This window comes from Lissotriton vulgaris, chromosome 6, assembly GCF_964263255.1.
Source record: "Lissotriton vulgaris chromosome 6, aLisVul1.2, whole genome shotgun sequence".
NCBI classification, from domain to species: Eukaryota; Metazoa; Chordata; class Amphibia; order Caudata; family Salamandridae; genus Lissotriton; species Lissotriton vulgaris.
The window spans coordinates 1,420,636,191-1,420,650,208 of record NC_141694.1 but is presented as its reverse complement, the minus strand read 5'-3'; positions in this window follow the sequence as shown (position 1 = coordinate 1,420,650,208).

Below are 14,018 nucleotides of genomic sequence, written 5' to 3'. Positions count from 1 at the left end.
TCCTATGGGCCTTTTGGCCCATAGGGATGAATGGGGAGTTATTCCTTCATCGCAAATAAGGAATACTCCCCATTCATTCCTATGGGCCTTTTGGCCCAAAGGAATGAATGGGGAGTTATTCCTTATTTGCGAATAGCAATTTGCTAATTTCAAATAAGGATTGTGTAGGAATCGCATCTTATTTTGCGATTCCTACATGAATCCCGTTTTGCGAGTCTGTAATAGTGATTCCTTATGATTCGCTATTAAAGACTCGCAAAACGGGTCTTTGATGAATCTGGCTGCTAGGGCCATATGTATCAAAAAAGAGTTTTGCGATTCTCAAATTGCGATTTTTAGCGAATTGCAATTAGAGAATCGCAAAATACAATGTATGAAGGATTTGGTAAAAATTTTGCGAATCCTACATATTCCTTATTTGCAAATGGTAAATTGAGATTCACAATTAAGGAATACCTTCCCATTCATTCCTATGGGCTAAGAGGCCCATAGGAATGATTGGGAAGACATTCTCAATTTGTGAATACCAATTAGAGAATCGCAAATTGTGAATGCAATTTCAAGGTTGCAAGAGTGCCAAAAGGACACCCTGTTGCACCCCTGAAATATGAATGTGTGCACATTTTGAGCACATACATGCCCTAAGCAAGCAAAATAAGGAAGTGGGAAAGGAGGAATAGATGTCTAGAACCATTCACTAATAGGGGACTGTTAATTCTCCTTTCTAAGGGCCACTGTCCACTCTTTCACTCATCTATAAGTATAGATACCATCACGTATTTTATTTATCGTAATCACTGAAAGTTTTCATCTTATTGAATATACATCGATTTCAGATTTACATTATACACAAATATACATACAGATATACACAAATATATACAACAAAGAGACACAAAATTTATACAAGGACACGTAGTCACAAAAAATATTTGGTCGCAATTTACCACGAAGTCTGACTTCGTGGTAAAGTGCGAAAAAAGAGAAAAAAGCACTTTAGTGCATTTTTTTCTTTTGCATGTTACACACACACATGTCCTTTCGACATGTGTGTGCGCAACACCTGTTTAAATTTGCATTTAAGGGGTGCCACAGGGTGTCCTTTGGACACCCCTGGCACCCTTGAAAACGCTATCTTATTTGCGTTTAGCAAATTGCTAATCGCAAATAAGGAATACTCCCCATTCATTCCTATGGGCCTTTTGGCCCATAGGGATGAATGGGGAGTTATTCCTTAATCGCAAATAAGGAATACTCCCCATTCATTCCTATGGGCCTTTTGGCCCATAGGAATGAATGGGGAGTTATTCCTTATTTGCGATTAGCAATTTGCTAATTTCAAATAAGGATTGTGTAGGAATCGCATCTTATTTTGCGATTCCTACATGAATCCCGTTTTGCGAGTCTGTAATAGTGATTCCTTATGAATCGCTATTAAAGACTCGCAAAATGGGTCTTTGATGAATCTGGCTGCTAGGGCCATATGTATCAAAAAAGAGTTTTGCGACTCTCAAATTGCGATTTTTAGCGAATTGCAATTAGAGAATCGCAAAATACAATGTATGAAGGATTTGCTAAAAATGTTGCGAATCCTACATATTCCTTATTTGCAAATGGTAAATTGAGATTCACAATTAAGGAATACCTTCCCATTCATTCCTATGGGCTAAGAGGCCCATAGGAATGATTGGGAAGACATTCTCAATTTGTGAATACCAGTTAGAGAATCGCAAATTGTGAATGCAATTTCAAGGTTGCAAGAGTGCCAAAAGGACACCCTGTTGCACCCCTGAAATATGAATGTGTGCACATTTTGAGCACATACATGCCCTAAGCAAGCAAAATAAGGAAGTGGGAAAGGAGGAATAGATTTCTAGAACCATTCACTAATAGGGGACTGTTAATTCTCCTTTCTAAGGGCCACTGTCCACTCTTTCACTCATCTATAAGTATAGATACCATCACGTATTTTATTTATCGTAATCACTGAAAGTTTTCATCTTATTGAATATACATCGATTTCAGATTTACATTATACACAAATATACATACAGATATACACAAATATATACAACAAAGAGACACAAAATTTATACAAGGACACGTAGTCACAAAAAATACTTTTTCACCACGAACAAATTAAAGCCAAAAGCTTAATGTCCTCCTATTCTTTCTAGGAAGTACACTTCGAGGTAGTCAGACACAGTCGGTTCAAACAGGTATAGAACCCAAATGTTAAGACTGTGTCAAGGAATATAATTCCACACTGATTTCAATAAATGAGTCAGACTCCTCTTTAAGGAAAGTGTCGATGTGGTCGCGTTTCGGCCTTCCGACCAATCTTGGCCTCCTCAGGACAGGGTGATATAAGAACTTATGTAACACAACTCTGGCTGAACCCTTTGCGTAACCTCGTCAAGGAAAATGATTCTTTAAATTTGGCGAAAAAACACCTCTCGGGGGCACTGCTTCGAGCAACTCCATGGGTAATAAATACTGCAATTGTAGTACTTCAATTAAACTCTCGTAAAAAGACCTAGTCACTTCACAGGAACTCCAACTCACACAGCGGCTCACCGGCATGTATTTGCGACATATGGCACTTTTAAAAAAACAAAAAAGTGTTTTTATAAAGAAAATCGCAAATTACCACCAACTTGAAGTTGGTGGTAATTTGCAATTTCTTAAGGCCAAATAGCAAATTTCTGGTGCTTCCGCATTTAAGGAATCGCTATTTGCAATTCCTAAATTGCATTCGCAAAATAGAGAATCGCAAGCGTTGCAATTCTCTATTTTGCGATGACCTTTTGTAATGATACATCCCAAAAGCCTTTTTCCAATTCGCAAACGGGCCGATTCTGAAAAAGGCTTGATACATATGACCCATAATGTTGAAAACGTGACTGTTTTTGCGACCACCATTCTTTCTATGTTTTCTTTAGGAGTTAAGTCCCAACACACCTACAAAAGGGAAGGCTTTCCTTTTTAGAACCTCTAGATCACAAGCTAATTTATGTGGAGTTTGGGCTTCAAAATGAACAATTTGGCCCTATTTTTTAAGAAAATGTTATGTTGCAGGGCAGAACCCTTGCAGTATATTCGGCTCTCGCATGTTGAATTCTGAAGAAGGTATTTAGGTCCAACCAGTTTCAAAGTTCTCCATCCACAGATGCTCATATTAAAGAAAAAGAAAGGTAACTTTGAACATGTCTAGCTGTACTTTTCAAGCTACCAGTCTTTAACCAGGAAAACTTAAAATTATTAGAAATTAAAAGAATCATAAAAATTAACCCCGGCTGTTGAGTTGAGTTGAGTTGGGATTTATAAAGCGCGTAGCTACCCTAGGGCATCCCGGCGCTGACTGTCACCTTTCAAGTTAACTTCTGAGCAGGCGAACTTCTTCATGGATCCTCTCTGTTTCCACAGGGACCAGGGGGCCTTGCATCTCTGGATCAGGAGCTGCCTGCCATATCAGAATCCCCAGGATACTCCTCGGGGGCTGACCCTTTTTAACTTTGGCTGTATCGGGACTTCTGACAGGGCATGCAGCCAGTGTGCTAAAAAATCCGTCACTGCCTGAGCAAGATGCTATTTTTAGACATGCTGCACTGCACTGGGCACGCACAGCATGTCTAATGGAGAGTGAATGTGAGAGGGAGCTGAAATGAAGAGCGCTCCTCACATGCGCAGTCCATCTGGACTCCTGCTAACTCCCGCCCTGTGCATGAACATGCACACTTTCTGCTATTTTTATCACAAACCTCGAAACGTGAACAGAGGCCCTGAGAAAGCTGTCAATTTGTCTGCTTATAGTTCTGCCTCAGATAGCAGTTTAGTTTTCTATAGGTGCTAGTGCTTGTGAGGCGGAGCTTTAGTGTCCCCTATGCACCAACCGCTACTAAAAAGCCTGCCACCTAGAAAAAAAAATCTTAAGCGGTTTTAATGTCCCAGATGATAGGCTCAATTGCTGTGGCAGCTGCTGTTATATGGGGTTTGAGTGTTTGCAAACCAAAGTGACAGCACGCATCAGAGGATGATTGATGAATGTCAATCAGGAGTGAATGGGACGAAGTTGACGGTTTACAATATTCATGAGGCCGCTCACTAAATCGTGATGTTTCAACATGAGGCAGTTCAGAGCACAATCGATTGTGAAAAGCTCCTTCACTAAAGAACAATACGTCACTGCCTCACAATGTGCAAGACTTGCTGTTTTCGAAACAGCGTTACTTTTTCCAGAGCACGAATCAGCCCTCAAGTGTTTACTTGAGCTTTTGTAAAAAAAATGCATTCCCCTCATTCGCCAAACCTGTTCTAGTGAGCTTGGGGTGTGCAGGAGCGGTTCATAAAGATCGTCCCTGTGCTTTATTTTTATTGTGCTGCCAGCAGTGACTGCCAGACACCAACAGTCTTTTGAAATGTAGAGAATGTGTGCACAGGCGAAATCCCCCTGGGAAAAGTTTGCAGCACACACGTCTTTGCATGACCTTCATTACGAGAATTGTGGTTTTGTATGCCACAGCATTTTAACCCTTTCTGTGTTTTTTTTTTTCTTTAGAGGCCATACTTGTACTTGAAACATAAACTGAGCAGCGAGTAAAGTGGAAGAAAGGAGTAGCTAACTTTCTATGTTGCAGCAGGTCAGGATCGTCAGCAACAGGGCATAGCAGTTTGAGGGGCACCCTGCACAGGCTGACCAAATGAGTCCACCCATGCCAGTGGGACACAACGATTACACTCTTGGGGTTTGAGTTAACATATCAGCAGTGCATTTTGGGAGTTGCACTCTTCGTTAATTTTAATTGAGCCAATTGAACCAAAGCACTGGACAGTCATATTTGTTGGACCTGGCCACAGGACTGGATAAGTTTAGTTTAGTTTTTAAATTTATAGTGCGCAACAGCTACCCAAAAAGGGTTTCATGGCACAAAGGACGAATCTGTGCTCAGAGGAAAAGAACAAAGCAACACAGTTTATCTGTCGAATAGCCAGGTTTTTAAAGACTTCCGAAACTGAGTATAGTACGTATCATTTCGGAGTGCTAGGGGCAGTGAATTCCAGAGCGAAGGACCAAGGTAAGAGAATGATCTACCCCCCATCCGGGCTAGTTTGAATTTGGGGGTGATGAACCTTCCTTGGGTAGCAGAGCGGAGATTTGGATGAGGGAAGTAGGGACTGGCCAAAGACTGAAGATAACAACGAGCACAGCAAGATTTAATTTTGTGCATATAGCTTAAGGCCTTGAATTTTATTTGATTTTCGACTTTTAACCAATGTAACTTACGTTGGTGGGTGGAAATGGAAGTGAACTTTGGGACTCCACACAGAAGTCTGATGGCAGCGTTTTGAACCATCTGTAGTCTATGGACTACAGATTTGTTTGAGCCCAGATAGAGTACTTTTCCATAAGCAAGCCTAGATGTAATTAAGGCATTGACTACAGTTTTCCTAGTGGGTTTTGGAAGCATCCAACAGATTTTCCTTAACCATTTTAGAATGGTGAAACAAGTCGCTGCGACTTTGACTGATTGGGGATGCATGCTGAGTTGATCATCAATCATGATGCCCAGATTTCGAACTTGGGGGGAGGGGGACGGAGGCTCACCCATTTCTCATGGCCAATGCAGGGGGTTCCAGAGGTCTTTGTTTTTTCCTAACACCAGTATCTCCGTTTTTTCTCCTTTTAGTTTAAGGAAATTTTGTGCATCCAAGATGCTATTTTGTTCAACCCGATTTTGAGAATAAAAGGAGTGTTAGTGTTATGTGAGGAAAGGGAGACAATGATTTGAGAATCATCGGCTTTAGAGAAAAGGGATGAACCAGAGTTTTCAGCTACCTCAGCCAATGGTCTTACATACAGATTGAATAGCAGAGGGGTGAGGATGGATACCTGTGGTACCCGATGGGCAAAGGAGTGGATTTCAGAGCAGGCTATTTGTGAGAAGACTTGAAAGGTGCGATTTGAAAGGAAGGCAGTAAGCCAACTTAAAGCAAGTCCGTCAATGCCCTGTGATTGTAATGCATTTATCAATACAGTACGGGACACCGTATCAAAGGCGGCGCTTAGATCAAGTAAAATGAGTGCAACGGTGTCCCCATTGTCCAGGTGATGACGATTGTTTTCAGTGAACCAAGTAAGGTGGTTTCAGTGGAAAATCCAGCTCTGAAACCTGATTGGGATGGGTGAAGAAGGCTATGTGTTGATACATACTGCATAAGGTGAGAGTGAATATGTCTTTCAAGAATCTTTAAGAAGACGGGAAGTAGAGATATAGGACGGTAATTACTGGAAATATCAGGGTCAGTATTTGCTTTTTTATGAAGGGGATGGCTCATAGCATGCTTCCATATTGGTGGAATGATGGCTTCTTGCAGTGATGCACTGAGGAGATCCGTTATCACTCAAAGGGAGTAGGAACTCAACTGCTTTAGTATTGAAACAGGTAATGGATACTTTGGTGATCCGGATTTAATGTTATTTAGGAGTTTTGTTAGGCTTTCTGTAGTAAGTAGAGGCCAGGTTTTAAGAGAGAGGAGACCCAGAGTTTCTGCTAGATTAAGTAGAGGGTTTGTGCTACCAAGATGGAGTTGAGGCTAGGGAGCTGCGGGGGAACTTTTTGCCTGTTTCAGTACAATATCTTGATATAGTATATCAACTTTCTTAACAAAAAAGGAGGTCAGGGCGTCACATTTGGGCTTGGTTAATGCAGGAGGTTGTGTTTGAGTTTTGGAACCAGTAAGTTCCTTTACAGTGTTGAAAAGTGTCTTGGAGCAATTTACTTTTTTACATAAGGAGTTAGGTCCTGGTACATGTAGTTGGTTGGACCTTCATTAGATTCTAAAAATACACAGCATTACCACCTGCACATTTCTTTTACGTCTCAAATTTGAGCACTATAAACCAATATCCATTAAGTTTGTAAGGTATACTTTATTCATACCTGTTTTATTTCGTTATTTTTTTCATTATTTGCATTTTCATCAATATCTAAGAAAAGACACTGTACATATTTACACGAAAATACAATACAAATCAACATGTATACTACAATTCAACAGTACATAGAAACAATTCATCAGATTTCATCGCCAGACATCAATTTATGAAAGGGGTTCTCTAATAACTCCAAATGACAAAGCTACGTCACATTACACTAAGTATTTAATCTGTTACAAACTAATGTAAGAAAAGAAATTCTGAAAGCAAAAGGATTTTGAAAGACCACAAGTGAATTATTTAGTCTACTGGACTTCCAAGTCAATCTCTTGTAAGTGTGCCGACGCGTTTCAAACCCTATGACATCAGTTTTCGGGTTCTCATCAGGGCTCTGTCTGTTCTATTTGTCTGTGAAATATGCATAAAAACAACTTTGTTTTAGTTCACTACTCTTCCTAATAGTTTTCCCATTTGTTTGCTTCTTTGCGCCAAGATTTACCTGTTCTCCAGCTCATAACGGTCCACAGGGTCGCTTATTTTTTTAAAAAAAGATTCTTCTAGTCCGCTACCTACAATGTAAGTGCAAAACATCATCACTATTTGTAGGGGCGAGTTGCTAAGTAGACCAGATGCCAAAGCCATTTCTTGGACGTACCTGCCTATGGTGTCCATTAAACGTGGAGCCTTCTTTCTGTTTATATGTGCTCGCACCTTGTTCGTTGTTACTTTATGGCCAAACAATCCTGAAAGCCACAAATTATATTTTCAGCCTACAAGTGGTGTGAGCAGATATAGCCTTGCCCAAAGTAAAAAGTGACTTATTGTCACAATGGGGTATGAAACCCATTGAAGGGCACCACAAGTACGGGAATTGTATCTCTTGTGCAAACACAATTGAGGGCAAAGAGTTCCAACACAACAATGTAAAATGGAAACATGTTGGGTTCTCTAATTGTCGAACACGTAATGTCATGTACATAATCATGTGCCCGTGTCCAAAGCTTTATATCGGCAAAACAAACCAGCAAGTGAACACGAGAATAACCCAGCATCGATCACGTATTAAGAACAAAGTTGCATCTGCACCGATGGTCGAGCATTTTATGGAGAAACAACATGGAGAAAATGACTTTAAATGGTCAGTACTGTTTACAATAAATCAACAACAAAGCCCTGCCGACGTTGAAAAAACACTACTAAAGAAAGAAGCGCATCTAATTTTGAAGTTCGACAGTGCATTAACTGGACTCAATGCCCTGTCTGAAATATCAAGATTGTAAGCGCAAAACTGCCCCCACTGACGGCATGAGTGCAACTCCCTATATGAATTATGTATGACGGGCCCCATTCCAAGATGGCCGCCATGCATGAAACCAAATCTGAGCAAATCTGAGACATTATAAGATACACACTAAAAGATGGCCGCCACACCCAGTGACTAAGTCAGAGATCCCCGGCCAAAGAAAAACGTAAGCTGCTCCGACTTATTGTTCAACTAGCTAAAAATATTGTAGTGATTAGACCCGTTTTTCTAAAATAATACCCTTTTTGTATAGGTACCAAAAAGACAATGGCCCCCAGTAAAAGAAGCTGCTAAAGCGCGTTTAAAACAAAACGAGGAACGTGAAGTGCACGTTTACACACTATCAGGTATGCTGCTTTCCAAGCGTGAGTGCGAGTGGAATGTTAACTTCTAAAAGAGACCAGTTTCTCTAGAAATAAATACCTCCTCCTGTTTCTAATTTAGGACTGTGAGAAAATAGTGGCCATCCGTTCAGGAAGCCGTACAAGTGGGCCTAATAACTACACGGAGAGCGTGGAACGCTCGTTCACAGAACAAACAGGTATGCCTTGACTAGCGTGGGCGCGATAAGAATGCCAATCTAGATAAGAGACTGAAAATATAATTTGTGGCTTTCAGGATTGTTTGGCCATAAAGTAACAACGAACAAGGTGCGAGCACATATAAACAGAAAGAAGGCTCCACGTTTAACGGACACCATAGGCAGGTACGTCCAAGAAATGGCTTTTGCGCTTACAATCTTGATATTTCAGACAGGGCATTGAGTCCACTTAATGCACTGTCGAACTTCAAAATTAGATGCGCTTCTTTCTTTAGTAGTGTTTTTTCAACAGCGGCAGGGCTTTGTTGTTGATTTATTGTAAACAGTACTGACCATTTAAAGTCATTTTCTCCGTGTTGTTTCTCCATCGGTGCAGATGCAACTTTGTTCTTAATACGTGATCGATGCTGGGTTATTCTCGTGTTCACTTGCTGGTTTGTTTTGCCAATATAAAGTTTTGGACATGGGCACATGATTATGTACACGACATTACGTGTTCGACAATTAGAGAACCCAACATGTTTCCATTTTACATTGTTGTGTTGGAACTCTTTGCCCTCGACCGTGTTTGCACAAGAGATACAATTCCCATACTTGTAGTGCCCTTCAATGGGTTTCATACCCCATTGTGACAATAAGTCACTTTTTACTTTGGGCAAGGCTATATCTGCTCGCACCACTTGTAGGCTGAAAATATAATTTGTGGCTTTCAGGATTGTTTGGCCATAAAGTAACAACGAACAAGGTGCGAGCACATATAAACAGAAAGAAGGCTCCACGTTTAACGGACACCATAGGCAGGTACGTCCAAGAAATGGCTTTGGCATCTGGTCTACTTAGCGACTCGCCCCTACAAATAGTGATGATGTTTTGCACTTACATTGTAGGTAGCAGACTAGAAGAATCTTTTTTTTAAAAAATAAGCGACCCTGTGGACCGGTGTGAGCTGGAGAACAGGTAAATCTTGGTGCAAAGAAGCAAACAAATAGGAAAACTATTAAACTGATGTCATAGGGTTTGAAACGCGTCAGCACACTTACTAGATATTGACTTCGAAGTCCAGTAGACTAATTAATTCACTTGTGGTCTTTCAAAATCCTTTTGCTTTCAGCATTTATTTTCTTACATTAGTTTGTAACAGATGAAATACTTAGTGTAATGTGACATAGCTTTGTCATTTGGTGTTATTAGAGAACACCTTTCATAAATTGATGTCTGGCGATGAAATCTGATGAATTGTTTCTATGTATTGTTGAATTGTAGTATATATGTTGATTTGTATTGTATTTTCGTGTAAATATGTACAGTGTCTTTTCTTAGATATTGATGAAAATGAAAATACTGAAAAAAATAACGAAATAAAACAGGTATGAATAAAGTATACCTTACAAACTTAATGGATATTGGTTTATAGTGCTCAAATTTGAGACATATAAGAATTGTGCAGGTGGTAATGCTGTGTATATTTGGAGCAATTTACAGCATTTACAATGGTAGTGGAAACATACTTTGCATGAGCTAATTTGCAGAGTTTATGGTAGTTTTTTAAAGCATTTTTGTAGATAGACTTAGATGAGGAAGTGTAGTTCTTTCTCCACTTTCCCTCCAGTTTTTTACAGTTAGTTTTTCCACTCTTCAGTGAATCATTGAACCATGGAGCAGGTGGTCGATGGTTGTACATTTTTTTGTTAGTGAGGGGTAGACATGTGTTAATGGCATCCGCTAGCCAGTTTTGCACTGAGACTGAAAGCTGATTTACTTGTTGCGAAGAAGAAGGTAGATCGGAGTCCAAAAAAGTATTAAGGGAAGTGATATCTTACTTTTTCCAATTTCTACATTGTGAAACTGGTGGACTGGAAAAGACTGAGAGATGTGGTGAAAGTGTTAGGAAAAATGTATTAAGGAAGTGGTCGGACCAACTTATTAGAAGGGCCGGGGAACAGGAGATCTCAGTAAGGTTGGAGAAAATGGGGTCGAGGAAATGCCCAGCTGCATGAGTAGGACCAGAGTTTAGTAAGAGAATGTTCAACGAAGCCAAATCAGAAATAATATGTAAGCTGTGTTTAAAAGCTTTATTTTCTAGGTGGAGATTAAAATCACCTAGAAGGGAAAAATTAGCTTTTTTCGTGACTAAGGGAACGATGAGTTCCATGAGGTTTGAGGTCCGAGATAAAGAAGAGGAAGGTGGGCGGTAAATGAGTGCACCAGAAAAAGTGAATTTGTGGTCGAGGGACAACTTAAAGAAAGTGGCCTCACAATGTGGGAAGGGAAGATGTTCAAAATTGCATTTGAAGTCTTTCTTAAAGCTAACTGCAATTCAACCACCAGTTTTTGAAATACGATCTTTACTCACTATGGCATAATTTTCAGGTAATGCTGTAGCAATATCTAGGCCTGAGCTTTCATGAAAACAGGTCTCGGTTAGGAAAATCGCATCCGGTTTGGTCATTAGATAGTAAATCAAAGATGTCTAATTTGTGTTTGGGAGCGGCAATTTATACTAATGAAGGAGAAAGCTTTGTCTTGGGAAAGTGATGTGTTGGAGCTGGATATTGGCTTTTCCGTCTTAAATTCAAGATTGAAGAGAAAGTGGAACCCACAGTTGGCGCAAAATTTGTAATTTTCTTTAGAATGTGCTCTGATGCAATTTGGACTCAAGGGTGTACGAATAGCCATTAATTGATCGAAGGTATATTTGAGTCTAACAGATTGTGTCATGGTACTACATCCCAGGGTAGAGAGAGGCTCGATGGGTGGGCGGGCTCTGGATGGGTGACCAGGGTTTTTAGCCCTATGGCCGGACTAGGCGCGGACGGGCACAGGTGGGCTTGCTTTTGGTGCGCCTTCGGTGCGCCAGCGGGGCACCTGCTGAGTGCGTCTGCTGCACGTCGGGACCAGCATGCTAATTTATGCAGTATCAGCAGCTAGACAGCTAACCAAATACACAAAATGGAGTCTGCCTGCACTTCCGATTTCGTGTTTCCCTCCACTAAAATGGAAGAATCTGCTGTGGACCAGGAATTTCTTACATGTGTTAACAATATAAAAATGTGCAGCCTCGAAATAGCACCCCCATACATGCTTTTCTCAGAATTAATTTGGTTAAACCATGGCTATTATGGCGAGTCATTTCCCCGCTGCCACTTGCATGCAATTATCACGCAGTTGTGGTGCTCGAGACTCTGACCCTGTAAATCCATTGGGACCTTACTTTTTCTATTCATTCGGATTCACTAGTCTGTTTTCCATAAAGAACTTTTTGCATTTTTGGGCTAATATTATATTAAGGCACACACTCACATGAGATGGTTATTTGCTTCTATTGAGAATGATTGGGTCGCATTACGTTTATCCATATCGGCAATTCCAGCATAAGACATTTCAAGTCTGTTGTCAATGTCTGTGAAGTGACGCAGTACAGATAGCATCTAGCGTCTGGCCCAACTTACGTCAGGAGATGACTTAGATTTTTCTCGCCACTATTTATTGGTTTCACTACACCCGCCTCTCTTCCCTCAATCACACATTGTTGGATGATTCAGCGAGTAGCGGTAAGTACACTTTTGGCCTCCCCTAGTGGCGATTTCATTAAATATACGCTAGTTAAGTTCTCCCAAACTTTTACTTAGAACTTGTTCCTTATTCGTGGTTAATTTACTTTAGACGCCAGCACCGCTTGAACAATTTTACTTCACCATCACCGAAGACCAGTCAGTTTTTCCAGCCTGTGGCATAGAAATTGTTTTACATGTGTAGGCCTGGTTTTAGACTATGCCTGACCTATATTTTTGTCAATTTATTTTGCAGATACAGTGTCTCGCATAGATCAGGTAATGAAACACATTTTACTCTACTACCTCTATGAGTGCAGTTCGTTTAGTGACTCCTCTGTTGTACATATGTTTCTTTCTCCACATTTTCAGATATTAATTACTGAAAATCGACATGGTCTGCATAGATGCCACCAATTTAAATGTTTTTTTCACAGAAGGGACACTCTGATTTGTCAGCGTTTTGTCTAAGTGTAGCAATTTTTACCACTACCGCTTGACCTTTTGAGTAATTGTAAAGTAATATTAGGAATTCTTGTGGTCCGGGTTCTTCACCCCTTTTTATAAAAACACCTTATCTTCAATTTTAGGTGCTATTGTAGCACTATTCATTTAGGAGCCCTCCCTGGCCCATTTATCTATATTGAGTCCTCATTGCAGGATTTTGGTAACTATATTTGGACATTCTCTGGTCTGATTATGAAGCCTTTACATTTTCTGTTTAGTACCAATTGTGTTCCTATACTTTCACAATAGGTGCCCACATGTCATGATGGTCCTGATGAAGACCCCGGTGTAAGCTGTTAATCAACCTACGTCGCAACTTTGGGGTCGAAACGTCGACTTTCCCTTCTCCTAACGCTAACCCTTGAAACAACAGAGACAATATTTATTGTGTTTCTTTTTTGTGGTATAGCTTTTGACTACTTACATGGATAATTAATGTACCATTGGCTTGACATTTTAAAAGCCCGATTTATTGAGAATTTGGCATACGATTGCACCCCTTTTTTCCATGCTTTCTCACACGATCACGTATCCTCACCCAATTCACTTACCCCTTCCTTTTTCTCTGTCCTGCTGGGCACCCTTTGTATATATATGAAAATTGTGACGTATATGTGTATAATTCAATTATGTGGCATTGTGATTAAATAACATTTGCCTGCATACTATTCTTGCTACAGAGTATTGCTATTTAGATACTTATGTGTTTAATGTCCAGTTAATCTTCAGTTTCTGGGGCCACTATAGATTGCACTAGTGCATAGGGGCCAGCATGCTAATTTATGCAGTATCATCAGCTAGACTGCTAACCTCAATACACGAAATGGAGTCCGCTCGCACTTCCGGTTTCGTGTCGTGTTTCCCTCCACTCAAACAGAAGAATCCGCAGTGGACCTTAGAAGACACTATTGCCAGAATGTGAAGTGCGCAGTGCAGGTAAAGGATTGATTTTTAAAAGCAGTGAAGGTTTAAAAAAAAAATTCAATTTGTGATTGCAGTAGACTCACAGGAATAAAATGGCACCCAAAGAAAAAAGAGGAGGAAGGCCTTTACCAGGTGCTTCGTTCGTGAGTTTGTGGGAGACTCTGCTTGTTCCTATAAGCACGTCCACTGCGCATCGGGCCAGCATGCAAATTTATTATGCAGAATCAGCAGCTAGACTGCTAACCACAATACAAG